Below are 19,042 nucleotides of genomic sequence, written 5' to 3'. Positions count from 1 at the left end.
ATTACAAGTTCAAGATTGCTATTGGCTACACAATGAGTTCTAGGTCAGCCTGGGAAACATGATATTTTGTCTCAAAATTAAAAAAAATAATAAAAAAAGTAGGAACGTAGATCACTTGCCTAGCATGCATGAGGCCCTGTATGGGAAAAGAAAACAACAAAAAACCCAAAAGACAAAAAAACAAAGGGAGAGGGCTGGAACACCATGAGGAGTAGAACAATTCTGTAGTAACCAGAGCCTTGTCTTTTAGGGCCTGTGGGCTAGGGTGGGATTTTAGAAAGGGTCTTTTGGCCTGCTATGTGCAGTTGAATCTAACACATATTTCTTCCCCCTTCCCTCTCTATTCTTTGTTTTTTTGTTTAGAGACATCATCACCATGCCCAATTTCGTGTGGTGCTGCAGTCAGAGCCCAGGGCCTGGAGCATGCTGGATGAGCAATCTGCTACTTGAGCTGCAGCCCTGCTCCTGGCTGAGAATTCCCTTTTCTTCCCCAATTTAAACATTTAATTAATTAATTAGTGGTGTGTATGTGTGTGTGTCACAGCATGTATGTGGATGACCAAGGACCATTTGTGAGAGTCAGTTGTGTGCTCGCACCACGTGCATCCCTGGGATTGAACTCAGGCTGTCAGGTTTGCTGGTAAATGCCTTTACCTACGGAGCCATTTCTCCAGCTTTGAGCATTCTTTTTTCATTTTTTAGATTGATTTTATGAGTATGAGTGTTTGGCCTGGATGTATGTATGTGCACCTGCTGCCCTTGGATGTCAGAAGAGGATGTTTTACTCTCTGAAACTGGAGTTAAGGATAAACCAAAAAAAAAAAAAGATGGTTATAAACCATCAAGTGAGTGCTGGAAACCGAACTCTGAAAGAGCAACAAATGCTCTTAACCTCTGAACCATCCATCTCTTTAGCTCCACCTTAAGCATGCTTATTATGAAATCTGTCAACCTTGTTCTACCATCCTGAATTTTTTCCTCTGAAAATACTCCCCAACCCCAGTTCAATATACATATTCTTCCTATATATGTGTGTGCGCATGCACAGGATGGAGGGGCACATTCATATGCAATAGGATTCATGCAGAGGTTGATGTCAGGTATCTTCCTCAGTTGCTCACATTATAGATAGAGGCAGGAATTCTCACTTAGATCTGGAGTTCATCTACATTGCTAGCTTATCTAGACAGCTGGGATTACAGGTGGCCTAGAACACCCATCAGGCATTTAGGTGAGTACAAGGGATCTGACCTCTAGTCCTCACACTTACATATCACATGCCTTAACCACTGGGCTGTCTTCTCAGCCCCCAACACACATTCTCTGGCAATGGCTTTCTGTCCTTGCCTGCTCTATAAGTTTGTGAACGATGGGAGGACAAAGCAATATCTTTCTGCTCTAAGTCCTTAATTTACTATTAACATTTGGTAGGTACTCAGTAAACATCTGTTGAGTGAATGAAGACAAAAATTCCCATGTGGTTTAGTTAGGTGATCAGGGTCAGCAGCTACAGTAACCTCACAAGGATATCACATGCCCTTGACAGGAGGTGATGGGGAGGGGTGCTTCAATTTCGTGGTTTTTCTCCACTGAAGTCATTGTCTTACTCTACCATGAGACAAACACCAGCCAGGTCCTGATGAAGGGATACTGCATGAAATATCAACGAGGCCTCTTGTCTGTCAAGGTCATCAAAAACAAGGGCATTACTAGGAAATGCCATAGCCCATAGGAGCTGAAGGAGATGTGATAACTAAGGACAGAACATGGAAATTAGAGGTAGGTGGGGAGATGGATCAAAGGGTAAAGTATTTGCTGTGCAAGCATGAGGACCTGACTTTGAATCCCCAGAACCCTTGTAAAGCTGGACAAGTAGTGCCTGTCTGTAATCCTAGAAATCCAATGGCAACACAGGATATAGAGACATGAGAATCCACAGAAGCTCTTGGGTCCAGCTAGCATAATAGCAAGAGACCATGTTGTAGCAGAAATCTTAGATGGTCTTATTAATAAAATCAAACCTGAGGCCAGGTATTGGGGTGAACGCTGGAAGGTCAGAGAGACAGAACAAGCCACAGCTAACCTCACCTGGCCAACTTCTCTGCTGGTCTTGTTTCCTCAGACTAGATGCCTCTGAGTCCTCATATCCGAATGGCTCTCAGCTGAACTGCTGCTAGAAGCCTGAAAGCTTAACCAGCCAAATGCTTCTAGTTTCTGGTCCTCATGCCTTATATACCTTTCTGCTTTCTACCACCACTCCCTGGGATTAAAGGCTCGCATTCTGGAATTAAAGGCATGTGCCATCATGCCTGGCCGTTTCCAATGTGGCTTTGAACTCATAGAGATCCAGAGGGATTTCTATCTCTGGAGTGCTAGGATTAAAGGTGTGGGTGCCACCATTTTCTAGCCTTTGTATCTAGTGGCTGTTCTGTCTCTGACCCCAGATAAGTTTATTAGGGTGCACAATATTTTGGGGAACACAATACCACACCATGTCTCAAACAAGATGGAAGGTGTGGTCAGATGTTGGAGGCTGTCATTGACTTCCACATGCACAAAGTGATATGCACCTGCATGCCTGAACACATACATCATGCAGTCATACACATACATTGATCCAATAAACAAAAAAAGTGTATTAACAAATAAGGGTGTTGGGCTGGAGAGACTGCTCAGCAGTTAAGTGCTTTTGCTGCTCTTCCAGAGGACCTGAGTTAGGGTTCTAGTATCCAGGTCAGTCAGCTTTCAGCAGCCTGGACTCCAGCTCTATAGGAGCCGATGTCCTGCAAATATCCACATGCACATGCACACAAATTCAAACACAGACACTGAATAAAAAATAATAAAAATAAATCTTTAGGAACTGGAAGGATGGCTCAGTAGTTAATAACATGTATTGCTCTTGTAGAGGACATATGCTCACATACACATTTGCACACAAAATAAATAAATAAAAATGTAACAAGGCCATTCTTGGCCACATAATGAATTCAAATCCAGCCTGGGCTACAAGAGACCTTGTCTCAAAACAAAAACAAAAAAACAAAAAAACACCCCAAATTATAAAAATAAATTATACACACAATATGTGTGTGTGTGTGTGTGTGTGTGTGTGTGTGTGTGTGTGAATAAACTTTTATTTGTGGTGCTTGTGATCAAAGAGGATTTAATGCATGCTACACAAGTGATCTACTACTGAACTATATCCCCAGCCCCCCAAAGTTCTTTTCAAAAAAGATTGTGCACAAGGTTAGTTAGAAGAGCAAAGTACTACTATGCCATGTAAGCAGTGCCACGCTGAGTAGAGGGTCAGTGGTTGGTACCCCAATTCTGTCATAGAGGGTTTGAATTTTGTTTTCTCACTCTAGAGTCTTTGCCCTAAGCTTATCCATGATGCTTCCACCCTCTCTACATTTTTATTTTAAAAACAATATAAATATGGGCCAGGGATGTGGCTCAATTGGTAGTGTGCTTGCCTAGCATATATGAAGTCCTGGGATCGACTCCTAGCACCACATAAAACCAGGTGTGTGGGCTAGAAGGGTGGCTCAGTGGTTAAGAGTACTTGCTGCTTAACCATGAGGACCCGAGTTCAGATGCCGGCACCCAGTGTTGTAAGGGTCAGAGATAGGAAGATTGCTGGGATTTGCTAGTTGCTAAAATATGAGCTCCAGGTTCAGGGAGAGATCCTGCCTCAAAGGAATAAGGCAGAGAGTGATAGAAGAGAAGCCCCTGATGCCCTTCTCTGGTCTCTGTGAACACGTACAGGCATGTGCACTCGCACAAATATCCCTCCTCCACAAAGTCAGGCATGGTGGTGCATGCTTGTCACTTCAGCACTCAGAATGTACAGGCAGGAAGACAGGAGTTCAAGGCCAGTTTCAGCTACACTGGGAGTTTGAGGCTAACATGAGACCCTCTCTCCTGTCTCAAAACAACAACAACAAGAACAAAAACAAACCAAAAAAAATCCCCAAACAAAAACAAAGCTGGGCATAGTGGTGCATGCCTTTAATCCCAGCACTCAGGAGGCAGAGACAGGCAAATCTCTGAGTTTGAGGTCAGCCGGGTCTACAGAGTGAGTTTTAGAATGGCCAAAGCTACACAGAGAAACCATCTTGAGAAACAAAACAAAAAGACCCAGAGAGAAATGATATATGCAAAACACTGAGTGCAGCTAGCATTTGGTAAATCACAGTCACTGTTTTTCAGCACAGTGAGCCAGGGAGCCTATGCGGGCATCTTCTAGGGAGTACATGACATTACAAACAGGAATAAAGACCCCACATTTTTGGTTTTGTCTCATGTCTGATCCTCTCCCTCCCATGATCACTGGGAACATAGATTCAGTTCAGGATCCAAAGCTTTGAAAGGTGCCTGCTGACCCCAATTTTCCTACACTGGCTAGCAGAACATCACTGCTGTGGCTGTCCACAAGTCCTAGGGCAATGGTCTGGCTGGGTTCCAGGTTCTTTTGTTTGTCAAAAGGTAGGCCACATAGTCCCTGGGACAAGAACAGCATTGGGGATTGCTCTTTTCATCCCCATTTTCAGCTGTATTTATTTATTTATTTATTTATTTATTTATTTATTTATTTATTTATTTATTTATTTATTTACTATTTACTATTTATTTATTTATTTATTTATTTATTTATTTATTTATTTATAGATAGATAACATGTAGCCCACGCTGGTCTCAAACTTGATATATAGATAAGGATGACCTTGGACTCTAGATCCTCTAGATCCACTTATTGAATGCTGGGATGACAGATGTAGACCACAGTGCTGGTTAGTTTTAAATGTCAGCTTGCTGTAACCTAGAATCACTAGGGAAGAGTGTCTCAATTTTGGGAACTCTTTTTTTTTTTTTGAGACAGGGTTTATCTGTGTAGCCCTGGCTGTCCTGTAGTTCACTCTATAAATCAGGTGGCCTCGAACTTGCAGAGACCCACCTGCCTCTGTCTTCCAAAGGCCTGTGCCCTCTCCCCCCACCTGTGGGACTGTCTTGATTGTTAATTGATACAGCTCACTGTGGGTGACATCATTCCCTATGCTGGGCCCTGGAATATATGAGAGTGAGAAATCTTGCTAAGCAAAAGTCAAGCAAGTAGGAGCATGGGTACAGTCTTTACTCTTCGTTCTTTTTTTTGTTTTGTTTTGTTTTTTTTTGAGACAGAATTTCTCTGCGTAGCTTTTTGCGTCTTTTCTGGAACTCACTCTGTTGCCCAGGCTGGCCTCGAACTCACAGAGATCCGCCTGCCTCTGCCTCCCGAGTACTGGGATTAAAGGTGTACGCCACCACTGCCCAGCTACTCTTCCATTCTTGATAGTGACTAACCACCTAAGTTCCTGCTCGACTTCCTGATAGACTGTAATCTGGAATTGTAAGCTAAAATAAACCTTCCTCTCTTAAGTTATTTTTGGTCAGGGTATTTTTAAAAAATGCACTTTATTGCCAGATGGTGGTGGCACACACCTTTAATCTCAGTACTCGGGAGGCAGAGGCAGGAGAATCTCTGAGTTTGAGGCCAGCTTGGTCAACAGAGTGAGTACCAGGATGGCCAAGGCTACAAAGAGAAATCCTATTTTGAAACTCCCATCCTCCAATTATTTTTTAAAATTTATTTTGGATTTTGAGGACAGGGTTTCCTTGTATAGACCTGGCTGTCCTGGGACTAACTTGGTAGACAACCAGGCTAGCCTCAAACTCAGAGATCTTACCTGCCTTTGGCTCCCAAGTGCTGGGATAAAAGGCCTGTGCTACCATGTCCAATGAAATTCATTTTACTTTTAATTATGTGTACTCGTGTCTCTGTGTGGGTATATGTATGTGAATGCTGGTACCCCTGGAGGCCAGAAGAGGAGTCAGATCCCCAGAGCTGGAGTTACAAGCGTTGTTGCCCTTGGCCCGCCTGCCCCCCCCTGCCCCCCGCAAACATGGGTGCTGGGAACTGAACTTGGTTCCTATGCAGAACAGCAGGTACTCTTAACTGCAGAGCCATCTTTCAAACTTCTGACCATGATACTTTATCTCACCAAGAGAAATGAAAGTAGAAAAGCCACTAAGCCTGTTTTTTTTTTGTTTTTTGTTTTTTGTTTTGTTTTGTTTTGTTTTGTTTTGTTTTGTTCTGTTTTTATAATGCTGGGGATTGAATCCAGGGCTTTGTGCATGCCAAGCACTTTACCAATGGCACTACATGCCGTCAGTTTTAGTCATTTCTTCAAGATGTTCTGCAAGTTTCCACATTCTTGGAGTATGGAGAGTTATTCTAGATCTCTTGGCTTACAGTTGAGACCTTAGAGCCAGCAATATGAATTTAAATCCCTTTTATACTCCCTTTGTGATCCAGGGTACCATGCAATTTCAATCTGTAAACAGGGCTAATGATAGTACCTGAATCTCTCTCTCTCTCTCTCTCTCTCTCTCTCTCTCTCTCTCTCTCTCTCTCTCTCTCTCTCTCTCTCTCCTTTATTTTTCCCTTCCTTCCTCCCTCCTCTCCCCTCTGTATTATTGCCACTCCCACTTCTGTCCTGTGTTTAGGATCAACAGTGGCCTATATTTATTCCCTGCTGAATGGATAGTTCCTTGAGGGTAGGGCTGTCAAGGCCACTGTGGAGTCCCCAATGTCCAGTGCAAACTGCCCCTTATATGGTGATGCTCTTTAAGGACTAAACACTGCAAACCTATAATCACTGTTATTGGTAATAACAGCAGCAGTAGCAGCAACATACCTTCAGGTGAAAACCTGAAGGGTGGACTATTATGACCTTCAGATTCTCATCTGACCTAAAAAGAGTAAGTTTATGTTCTTCATGTATCTTTTTCTGCCACTGTAACAGGTTCATTTGGGAGCAACTTTCTTCATATTCTCTATTTTAATGTCCCTGAAAATGACAGAGGAAGAACATCAAAGTCCTTTCATAAGGGCTTCCTGTAGCAGGTGCACAGATGAAGATGCATTTCTTTGATATCTGTGCCGGCTTCCTGCGCTTGTCAAGCTGGGTGGTGGGCCCAGGTGAGGCATATTGGCTTTACCTTTAGCACCCACCCAAGGCAGACAGATCTGACCTCTTTCTGTTTCAGAAATGGCTGAGGGAGAGAAGCCCATTAGCTTGTAAAATCAAACACACTTTACTGAGAAATTGCTATATGAATCTTGATTCACCTGTGAAAAACACAGATACCCTCCTCTCATGGGACTTGCTCACAGACTACATGGGAGACAGATATCAAGGAAAGATTTCATGGGGGTTCTGGGAAGATGGCTCTATGGATAGAGTGTTTGCTGTACAAGTATAAGGACCACTGTTTGGACTCATAGAACCCAGGTCAAGCTGAGCAGGAGGGGCTGGAGAGATGGTTCAGTAGTTAAGAGCACTGGATTCTCTTGCAGAGGACCCAGGTTCAGTTCCCAGCACCCACCCTGAATCTCACAACTGTCTGTATCTCTAATTTCAGAGGATCTGGTGCCACTTTTTAGCTGTAGGCATTGCACATGATGCATAGACATACAAGTAGGCCAAACAGAGATATACATAAAAATTATTTAAAAAAAGCAGAGAAGGGATGGTAGCCATCTGTAATTCAAGCAATTGAAAGAAGACAGGTGATTCCTAAACAAGCTGGGTAGCTAGACTAGGCAAACTGTAGTGCTACAGTTTCAGCAAGAGACCTTGTCTTAGTAGATGAAAATGGAGAGCAATAGAAGAAGACACTTGGTGTCAATCTCTACCATCCACACAGACATGCATACAAGTGTGCCTTCACACACACTTGTGCAGCAGAACATACAAGTATACCATACATATAATATACACAGGCAAAACCTAACTATTCACTAACCCTACTTTATAGGTCCAGGGAGATAGTCAAGTACTTTCCATGCAAGCACGAGGACCTGAATTCGAACCCCAGCATCCATGTAAAAAGCCAGGCATGGTGGTGGATATTTGTAAGATCAGTGCTAGGTAAGCAGAGACCAGAGGGTCCCTGGGGCCCAGTGAGAGACCTATTTTTTCCTTCTCTTTTCCTTTTTTAAATTTAATATTACTACTACTACTACCACTGCTACTATTATTTTGGTTTTTTGAGACAGGGTTTCTCTGTGTAGCCATGGCTGTCCTGGAACTCCCTCTTGACCAGGCTGGCCTCAAACTTACAGATATCTGGCTGCTTCTGTCTCCTGAGTGCTGGGATTAAAGGCGTGCCAAGAGACTTATCTCAAAAAACAAGGTGGACAGTGTCTAGAGAGATGGCTCAATAGTTAAGAGCACTGGCTGCTTTTGCAGAGGACCAGGTTCAATTCCCAGTACCTACATGGTGGCTATAACTGCCTGTAATTCAGTTTTCCAGGGGATCTATCACTGTCTTCTGGACTCCATGGGCACCAGATATGCATGTGTGCCTGTGCACACGTGCAGGCAAAATACTATAAACATCAAATAAAAAACAAGCAAACAAACCAACAAAAGAAACCAAGGTGGACAGATACTGAGAAATGACCCCCAACATTGACCCCTGTACTCCACATGTACAGTCACACACATGTGCATTTACACATATGTAAAATAGCCACATACACCCACCATGCCACCTACAAACAAATGATTTCACAAGAACATTGATACATGCTGAGAACTGACAGTAAAGTGGAGGCAAATTGTGGCAAAAGGGCACTGAAATGTCCCTCTGAGGGATGGGAGTGGCAGGGGGAGCACGCTAGCTCTCAACAATCTTCTTCCTCCTATTGCTTGACTTGGGCTTTCCTGGAGTTGATATAGTTTGTACCTTCCCTAAATCTTCCCAATTCTGATCTCTTTTTGAACATGAGTGCCTGATGATGTATAACTGTCATGTGGATTACATTTGGTATATTTTGGCCTGAAGGGTGAAGCCTATCCATCCATGCTCGGAAGAAGTCACATATCCCTTGAAGGAACCATGCTGGCTCCCACCTCCTGGGACCCTGTCCAAGTACTTCTGGAACACCTTAACCTGCCATGCCTGTCTGGTGACTGCATCCATAAGTCACCCCTGCCACGCCTTCCTGGATGCCCTGGGGATGCACTGGTCCTTTCTCAGAGCTCTTACAGCAGCACAGTGTATGTAATTCTGTCTCCTGCATCCCTTCTGCAGCAGTAGGGTGTGATAGCAAAGACACACACTAGAATGCTGGCTCCTTCGGGTTGCTCAGGATTAATTGAGATGATATGCAAATGGTGCTTGGCACTGTGAATGCAAGGCATGAGCTCAATCAGTGTGTGCTTCTGGGTCCAACTCTTCCCCTCTCTCCAAGCTGGCTGTTCAGGCTTTAGATACAGGACACTTGACTCAATTCCCTGAGTACAGTGGGTCATCACCCATAAACACTGACATCACCCTCTACTGGAGGAAATTGAGACATGTTTCTGATCTACCAGTACCTATCAAAGCACAGACATAAAAGACAATGGATCCATATCCTCAAACTACAGCAAGGCTATGCTGGTTCCACTCAAAAGCTTGAAGCCTTCAGGCACTTTCTATAGAGTTCACATTCTATCCCAGGGAGCCTTTCTACCCCACTGTGCCCATCTGTGCAAAGTCCTCTGGGGAGTGGGAGGTCTTTCAGTTTCCCATGTGCTATGTGACCTTCAAGTCTTTTCATGGACCCCTGCTTTCAGCAAATGGACGTGACAAACGTCTATCCCATGTTCAGTGTTCTATGTGGGGCATGAGGATGGCTGGCCAATAGTTCCCCATGTCACCAGGCCTTCCAGGAGACCCCCTGCATGACTACAAGTTCCACAACAGACCATCTTTTTCTTTATTCTTTCAGCTCTGATTTAAGCTAGCTTCCTTCAAGACGGCTACAACCTTCAGATATGGCTACTATCCACTGAGGACAGGGATCATCAGGGCCAGTGATGCTGCCAACTTCAACTGCTGTGTGTGGAGTCTTTTCTGCTAAACCCCACTGTTCCCTTTTACACTGCTCCCAGGAAACACACAAGGCCACACCCTAACCTCACTGGCTCCCTTGTAGCACTGAATACTATTCTAAGAGCTTATGGCCCCATTTTCCAGATGGAGAAGTTGAGGCTCTGAGCCAAAAGGAGTTTTTCTTCCAAATCTGTCCAGAATTTGCTTGTAAATATTCTAAAAGGAAGCCTAGGCTTTTTCATCTGAGTCTTTCCAGGCATATTAAATGCTTGGTTGGGGCTGGTTTGTTCTGAATTCTCCTCAGACCCTGCAGTCCTACACACTACAGCCAGTGTTGTGATCTCTTCTTGCCTCTCTGTCTTGCCTCAGCTCTTGTGCCAGGGCCAAGCCACCTTCGATCTCTTCCAAACCACCCTCAGTTAATCGCAGGAACCCACAGGGAACCCACAGGTGGGACCCCAAGATGGGAGCGGTGGGGCAGAATGGGTGAGAAGAACCAATGCAATACAACCATGAGAGAGCCAGGGATGTGGGGAGTGTGGCTCAATGGCAGACAGGCTGGGGGTGGCACACTTGGGGGTGAGGTGAAGGTGTCATGCAGAGCACTCCTTCCTTTCACATTACCCCCATCCCTCTTCAGCACATTTTTTCCCTTTCTGAAAATATTCTTTAAACAAAGAGGTCTTTGTTTCTGGCAGGTCTGACCTGGTCCAAGCAGATCCCAAATGCTAGAAGAAAGCTGTTGTTTTGACCAAGCATATTGGTGGTGGGTGAAAGAACTCACAAGGGTTGTCAGGAACTGGCCTTGATGAGCACTCTGGAGGCCAGCAGATGTCATAGACGCAGGGATGCTGGTCCCACCAGTCTGGTCAGACTTTAGGACTGGGGCCAGGAGCAGCTGGAACATTTCACTCCCCATGGTGGGGGTGGAGGTGTGCCATAGATTTGGGAATGGGCCTTAGTTCCTTTTGAGACATTGGTGTAGGAGAGAACGCTGTCCTATTAAAAAGGGCAAGGCAGGGAGAGACAGGGCAAGGGGAAGAGATCTATGATTCCAGGTGAATTCCAGGCTCTGACACGCTCTGGAGGACCAGTCTGGACCAAGCTCAAAGAGAATGGGGTGGAAGGGACAGGCTAGCTGCTGGAGACAGAGCCATCACCTCACAATCTTCTGTCTTTTGTCTGAGTTAGGGGGCCTGTTGAGGGTGCTGGGTTGTGCGGTTCAAGGAGGTGTGTAGTTCTCAGCAGTCGTGTGTGTGTGTGTGTGTGTGTGTGTGTGTGTGTGTGTGTGTGTGTGTGTGTGTAGAGACAGAGGGAGGGAAGGAGAGCACTCATGTGTCTTGGTCTGTGTTGAGCTCCTAGGTTTCTGTATGTGTAGGGGTATCTAAGTGAACCCACTCTGTGGGTTTCTCAGGAAGATGGGTGGGGAGGGCGTGTCTATTAGGGATGGGATTCACCATTTATCTTTTGGGAAGTCCTTAGTGTTCATTTCTCCAGGAAGCTGGGATCTAGATGGGTCAAAGTCAGCAACAGTGTCTGGTCCTCTCAGAAGACCTAGAAGTGATTTATTTTTTATTTTTATTTTATTTTTTTAGTGGTGCCCTTGAACATGAGGGGTGCCAAGTGAGCAGGCTGAGCTGATGTCTGTGGATTCAGTTGAGAATCTTCCCATTTAAGAGGCGAGGCATGAGTTTCTGTTGGGTCACAAGGAAAGAGTACAGGGCTCTGAGCTTGGTCTCCTTGGAGAGGTGCAGGCCAGACGCAGAAGATAGGAACCCAAGAGAGGGGTTGAGAGAGACGTAAATGCAAGAGATGTGCAGATGGGAGGGGTCCTGGGACTGGGGTTGTGGACTGGAAGGGTATGCTAGTGTGTGTGGGGGGCTGCAGACCGGGGGGATGGGGAAACTCTGGACAGGCTCCTAGGGAGGGGTCCTGGGAAAGATGTACAGAGGTCCCGAGCCTGGGGGGGGGGGGCATCACGAGGAAGAGACATGAGGTCCTAGAAGCCCTGGAAGTGATCCTGGGGGGATCGGGAACGAGGGTGGGCGGAGGCCGGAGTTCCAGGGTCCAGGGCTGGGAATGCCGAGGCTCCAAGCGCGGGTTCGGGAGGCGAGGCGACCCCAGTCACGCTCCTGGCTCGGCTTCCCCGCGGGGCCCCGCAGCACTGACACCCCCCGGGAGAAGAGGCCCTGCCCGAGGCCGCCCTACCTGCGCGGAGAGCGCCGCCATCGCCGCGCCGAGCCTCGCCGTCCCTGCACTGCGTCGTCCGCTTCCCCCGCCCGTGGTCGCGACTGCTCGGGGGTCCCGCAAACCCCGCGGCCCGGCCCCTTTCACTCAGCCGCCCCCGGGGACCGCAGCCGTCACCGGCTCAGCCGCTGCCATTTCACCCGCTGACAGGAGCCGCTGCCCCGCCCCCCCGAGGCCCGGTCAACCAATTCACCGCCCCCTTAGGCCATTGGCTCCGCCCACTGCAAAAGAATGACAGGAGATCTGACCAATCCACAGCTAGTCCATGAGGCGGGCCCTGGCTACGGTTCTCTGAGGAGAGAAGCGAATGGGAATGAGAGAATCTGTGATAGACGCATGGTTTTGCTTATCAAAATAAGGAATGGTATTGATCGACACCTAAACTACCAATAATCATTGGTAAGAGGTGTGCCTCTGAGGGAAGGATGCGGCCTTGAGCAACCCTTAGCTGAGGCACTAAGTCCCACCCAGAGCCTGATTTCTACCCAATCACGAGAGGGGCTGAGCCGTCCATTATTATCTGCCCCTCAAACCTCGGGCCTGGCAACTGTTGAGATGGGAGGGGGTGTGCTATGAAGATTGACATCTAATCAGCCAATGAAACTGATGGAGGGCGGACTCTTATGGCATCTGACCAATGAAGTCATGAGACTGGGAATGAGTTTTGTGTCCTGGGCGGTGGGACTTGAGGCCAGGGTCTGAATGGAATAGAGGAGGGGCTAATGGAGGGGGCGTGTCCCAGCGCAAGTATAGGCGGGATCCGACTAGGGCCGGGCGTTAGAAGGGGAGTTACTGGAAAGCTTATCTTCAGAGCAGGGTCTGGCCGGTGGGCTGGGTGGTTAGGTCAGGTTCTGCCCCTGCTAGGTGAATCTGGCATCAAAACTCCGATTGCATCCTCCACCTGCTCCAACATTACCTCTTCAGGGGTGCGGGGAGGGGGGCGCGATGGGGCGGAGTGGGTAGGGAGTCAGGTTGGGAGCCGCTTACGTGAGAGCTGTTTGTAAACGCTTGAAGATTGAATGAATGGACCCATGATCGTTTTTGCCGCCGCCTCCTCCTCCTCCCGCTTCCGATTCCTTTTTTTTATTTTTTTTTATTTTGAGACAGAGTTTCCTGTAGACCAGGATGGTCTTGAACTTTTCTACGTAACAGAGGGTGACCTTGAACTCCCTATCTTCCCATCTCCACCTCCCTCTCCTTCACCACCATGACCAGACCCCAGATTCTTTTAGTAAGTGAGGACAAAGACCATGTATGCACCGTCATTGACAGCGGGCAAGACTTATTAAATGGATTAGTCTAGGATGTGGGGATGGGCCTTGGACAGGGTGAGGCAGGGAAGATGTGTCATAGAAGGAAAGGTGACGTCATAGGTTCATCGGGGTGGTCTGGGATTCCAATGCTGGGGAGACTGAGGCAGGAAGACTGCTGAGAGGTGTAGAACAGCCTGATTCACAAAATGAGTTCTGGAGCAGTCAAGGCTACAAAACAAATTCAGCATGGTAGCTAAGGCTAGGGAGACAGGAGGGAAGACAGAGGAGAGCCTATTCATAATAGGGAAGGTCAGGATTTCTTTTTGATCGTTGGAGTAAACAGTTGACATTCACGTGGTCTTAAAATTTTTTTTTTTTTAAATTTATTTTTGAGACAGGCTCTCACCACAGCCCAAGCTGGACTCCTACTCACTGTGCAGCCGAGGCTGACATCGAACTCAGGGCTTTCCTACCTCAGCTTCCAGAGTGCAGGGATTACTGCTATGTACCATGATGCCTGGCTCACACATACTCTCTCCCTCTTTTATCTATATTGCACCCATTAAAATTTTGAAGCTGTTAAGATATCTCCTAAACTATTACTAAAAACTTGGTGGTAAAAATAAATCTAATGTATTCCTCCTCCCCTGTACATTCCTGTATTCCCTTCCTCCATTAAAAGAAATTCTACAGCCCGTTTGTATACATCAAGATGAAATCAATCTCCTGCTGAGGATGTAGCTCAGCTGGTGAGGTGTCTACCTAGCATGCATGCAGGCCTAGATTGGATCCTCAGCACTTTCGTAAAAGAGATACGGTAGCAAACACCTGCAGTCCCCTAACACAGGGGAGGTGAAGGCAGAAAGACAGAAGTTCAAGGTCATCCTCAGCTACATAGTGACTCTGAGGCCAGCCTGGATTATCTGGAGCCATGTCTCAACAGGAAAGGGGCACCTGGACAGGTGGGTCAGGAGAGGACCTGAGTTCACTTCCTAGCACCCACATCTGCCCAGCACCCACATCTGGTGACTAACTGCCACCTGTAACTCTAGCTCTAGGGTATCCAATGCTTCTCTTGGCCTCAGTGCAGCAAATCTATTTTGAAAATAATTTAAATTTTCATTTTTATTTAATATTTATTAAATTTAAAAGATTTTTTAGTTCTGTTTATGTATATGTGTGTGTATGCCATCTGAAGAGGCCAGAAGAATTAATTAGGTCCTCTGGAGCTGGACGAGCTGCTATGAGCCGCCCTTCATGGATTCTGTGAACTAAACTTAGCCCTCTCAATTTTCATTTTTAGTTGATAGAAGTAATTTTGGGGATTCTGAAGATGTAATTCAACGTCAGAAAGCTTGCTAACATGTGTGAGACTAAAGCTTTCATCGCCAATACCACAAAAAGGTACGGTGTTTTTTTTTTTTTTTTGAGACAGGACCTTATTCATCTTGGGATGGTCATAAGCTCAGTAGCCAAGGATACCCTTGAACTTCTGATCCACCCACATCTACCTCCTAAGTGCTTTGATTATATGCAATGCCACCATGTCAAGTTTTATATGGTGTTGGGGTTTGAACCCGGGCTTCTTGCATTATACCAACTGAACCACATCCCCAACCCATTTAATTTTTATTTACTGTTTTGAGATGGGGTGTATGTTCGTTCCCCAGGTTGGTCTGGAATGCTGGGGCTCAGCCTTTGACACAGCTAGAGCTTTAGGCATGTGTTGGTGAGCTCTCCATGGGAATAGTCATTTTTATCAGGAACACTGTATTCTCCTATAGCCGATTGTTATGTCCACAGTGAGGCTTTCCCTAACCTCACTCACCCCAATAGGGAATTCACGACAGACCAAAGTAACAAGTCTACTCAAGTACAGCTTAGGGAACCAGTGAGTTTTTATTGGGTTACAGAAGCGGGGACGACTCAGAGGCAGCCGTGCAACACCCCAGTATGGGTGAAGACTCCAGAAAGCTGCAGCTGGGGAGCACTCCCCGACTTGCAGGTGGCAGGACATAGGACAAGTGGGTCAGAGCCTTTCCCTCTGTTTGTCAACAAGTGTTGCAGGACCCCTTGTGGGAGGAGCCCTGGTGAAGCTTGTTCAGTTCCAGCTTTCCCAGACTTGTGGCATTTCTTTCCTTCCTGAGTCTTGAGAGCCTCCTTCCTCGTTCCTGGAGAGAGGAAATTGCTATGTAGTAAAAGGATTGTTTCTACACTCTCAGGCCAGGTAACATCTACATATGATTCACTCACTGAGATTCCCCATGTTCTTTGTTGTTTTTTGGTTTTTTAATTTTTATTTTATGTGTATGAGTGTTCTGTCTGCATGTGTTCCATGTGCACACCTGATACAAAGGCCAGAACAAGGTTTTGGATTCCCTGGAACTGGGTGGACAGAAGTGAGCTGCTCTGTGGGTGCTGGGAAACAGATTTGGGTCCTCTGGAAAAGCAGCCAGTACTCTTAATAGCTGAGTGATTTTTTCCACCCCCTTGTTTGTTTTTATTTTTCTTTTGCGTTGTTTTTGAGACAGGGTCTCACTGTGTAGCCCTAGCTGGCCTGGATCTCACTATAGACCAGATAGGCTTCTAACTCACAGAGATCTGTCTGCCTCTGCTTTCTTAGTGCTGGGATTAAAGGCATGTGCCACCACAACTGGTGATCCCTATCTTTTAATCTTGGTGTTATACATAAAATATGCTTAATTCTCACTATTTTAAAAATATGGTATTTTAGTAATTCTTTGATTGTTTCATGCACACAAACAGCATATTTTGATTATATTAACTCCCCATTCTCCCAATTCCTCCCAGACCCACCTACTACTCACTGCCCTACCCCACCCATGCTAATTTCATGTACTCTTTCTTTCTTAATAATCTACCGAGTCCAATTTGTGTTGTCTATGTACTTGAAGGTATGGGAACATCCCTGGGCCATGGTTGACCAGCCAGGGGCCACACCTTTAGAGAAATCAGACTTTAAAATCCATCGACTCTCAATATCTTCAGCTAGGGATGGGGGCACCCGAGGCTCTCCCACCTCCTGTAATGTTGACTGGCTTGATCCTTTGCAGGCAAACACAGTTGCTGTGAGTTCATGAGTGCAGGAGTCTTGTCGTGTCCAGAAGACACTGCTATACTCTGGTTTTCCCTGACCTTTGGCTCTTACATCAATCCTGAGGTGGTCCCTGAGTTTGAGGAGGAGGAGGAGGAGGAGGAGGAGGAGGAGGAGGAGGAGGAGGAGGAGGAGGAGAGCCTAGTCCCATTATTCTGCTAAATGGACATAGTATCAGATGCCCTCTAAATTTTCATTTTTCTACTCATAGATTTAGTATAGCTCTCAGGTCTCACCAGAGAAGGTCCTTTGTACGCCAATGAAGAAACAATGGGTCAAAGTGCAAAGGATAAGTGTTTGTGGGGTGCTCGTCCATGAATGGGGCCCTTTGACTTTATGCTGACCATTTTCTAGTCCTGCTTTGTGACTTGAAACTTCTTCGTTAGCACGCACGCACTCCAGGAAACATTCCCAGAAACCACATCCCTGAATTGTTTCATGTTAGTGCTGCTTGTAAGCACCCTGCTTCTTTTTATTTCCTGTGTATTTTAGACATCTATTGGTGAGCCTGTGCACAGCATGTTCTGTGTGTGCACAGTGTGTGTGTGTGTGTGTGTGTGTGTGTGTGTGTGTGTAGGTCAGAGGACACATTTCAGGAATTTTCTGTTCTACCATGTGGATCCTGGGATTGAACTCAGGTCTTGGTCTCCAGACTTTACTCACCAAGCCATCGTGTTGGACCCTACTTTTAGTTAAAAAAAAATTTTTTTTTGGAGACAGTCTCACTGGTCTCCTGGTTGGCCTGGAACTCACTATGTAGACCAGGATGGTCTCAAACTCAAAAAAAAAAAAAATCTGCCTGCCAAAGCCTCTAGATGTGGGCAACCATGCCTCGATGCTTTTCTGTTTTCTGGCATATATTCATGTTCTAGGTTTCATAAGGACATTTCACTCCTGGTAGATAATCAACTTTGAGCACATCCTCTCACGCTTCCCCCTCCTCTTGTGGACCCATTGCCCTTCCTGTTAGTCCCCTTTGCTGCCCTGGCAGTTTCCCCTTTGCTTCCATGTTGTCTACACCGTGATGGTTGATCTTGGTGGTCACTGTGACTGGGCACTCTTGTGGGTTTTTTTCTTGATTAGATTGTTTGAAGTGGGAAGATTCACAGTAAATTGTCTGGACTTTGCTTAATTCACTTCCTACAATCACTTTAGGTTGCATCCTTTTCCCTATAAACAACACAGTTTTGTTCTTTTTTTATGAATAAAATTCCATTGTGTATTTATGCCACATTTTCTTTTGTATCCTCTGTTTGACACCTAGGTTGGTTCCATAACTTAGGTATTGTGAATTGTACCAGAGTAAACATTGATGTTAGGTGTTTCTGTGATATGTTAGTGTAGAGTCTATTGGGGAAAAATCCAGGAGTGGCACAGGTCATACGGTAGGTCAATTTTTTTTTTTTTAAACTTTGAGGAACCTCCATACTGATTTCCATGATCACCGGACTTGTTCATATCCCCACCATCTTATACAAGTACCCATTTTCTCCTATCCACATAGCATTTGTTATTTTTTCTCTTCTTTCTCTGTCTGTCTCTCTGCCCCGTCTCTGTGTCTGTGACTGTCTGTCTCCCCGCTCCCTACCCCCCCCCCCCCCCCCGCCGCCGCCGCCCCCAAGTATTTCACTATGTAGCCCTGGCTCATCTGGAACACACTGTGCAGATCAGGCTGGCCTTGAATTTACAGAGCTCTGCCTCTCTGCCCCCAGGTGCTGGGATTAAAGTTGTGCACCAACTGAATTGGCTGTTTTTCTTTCTTTTTCTTTCTTTCTTTCTTTCTTTCTTTCTTTCTTTCTTTTTCTTTCTTTCTTTCTTTCTTTCTTTCTTTCCTTCCTTCCTTCCTTCCTTCTTTCTTTCTTTCTTTCTTTCTTTCTTTCCTTTTTAAAAAGATTTAATTTTATTATGTGTATGTGAGTTTTGCATGCCTGTATGTTCTGTGCATACCTGGTGCCCATACAAACAGAAGAGAACATTGGGTCCTCTGGAAGTGGAGTTCAGGATAGGTTTGAGTTGCCACTTGAGTGTTGCGAACCAAATCCGAGTCTTCTGTAAGTGCTCTGAACCTCAGAACCACTCTCCAGCCCCTCCTTTTCTTTTCATTCTTCTTTCTCTTCCTCCTCCTCCTCTTCCTTCTCCTCCTCCTTTTCTTCCTTCTCCTCCTCCTCTTCTTCCTCCTCCTCCTCTTCCTCTTCCCCCGCCTCCTCTTCTTCTCTTCCTTCTTTTTTTATGTGTATGGTGTGAGGACACGTGCTTTCACATGTGCGAGTGTGGATGCTTTCATGTACGGAAGAGGACAGCCTCGCAGGCTGGCCCTTGCCTTCCACCTTTTGAAACAGAGTCTCTGTTGTTTGATGGTCTGTAAGTTTCTAGGGCTTCTTTTGTCTCTGCCTCCCATCTCCCCACAAGAGCACCGGGGTTACAGGCACACTTCTGCACTTGGCTTTCATATGAATTTGGGGGGGGGTTGAACTCAAATTCTTTACAGCAGCCACTCCAG

The 19,042-nt window shown here is 45.9% G+C and overlaps 1 protein-coding gene across 5 annotated transcripts in view; it reads right to left on the bottom strand.

Moving 5' to 3' along the window:
- Positions 1-12,333, bottom strand: part of Evi5l (ecotropic viral integration site 5 like) — a 43,510-nt gene extending 31,177 nt beyond the window's left edge. For 3 of the 5 annotated variants that reach the window (XM_052754681.1, XM_052754678.1, XM_052754679.1), the window contains exon 1: positions 12,136-12,331. The gene's annotated coding sequence lies outside the window, so the exon portion shown is untranslated. Of the gene's footprint in view, positions 1-12,135 lie in introns of all 5 variants that reach the window. The other 2 variants (XM_052754682.1, XM_052754676.1) reach the window with 2 other exon arrangements.
- Between the last annotated feature and the right edge of the window lie 6,709 nt (positions 12,334-19,042).

Source organism: Peromyscus californicus, unplaced genomic scaffold, assembly GCF_007827085.1.
Source record: "Peromyscus californicus insignis strain IS unplaced genomic scaffold, ASM782708v3 Scaffold_2__1_contigs__length_46816999, whole genome shotgun sequence".
Lineage (NCBI taxonomy): Eukaryota > Metazoa > Chordata > Mammalia > Rodentia > Cricetidae > Peromyscus > Peromyscus californicus.
This window is presented reverse-complemented; position numbering and strand designations above follow the sequence as displayed.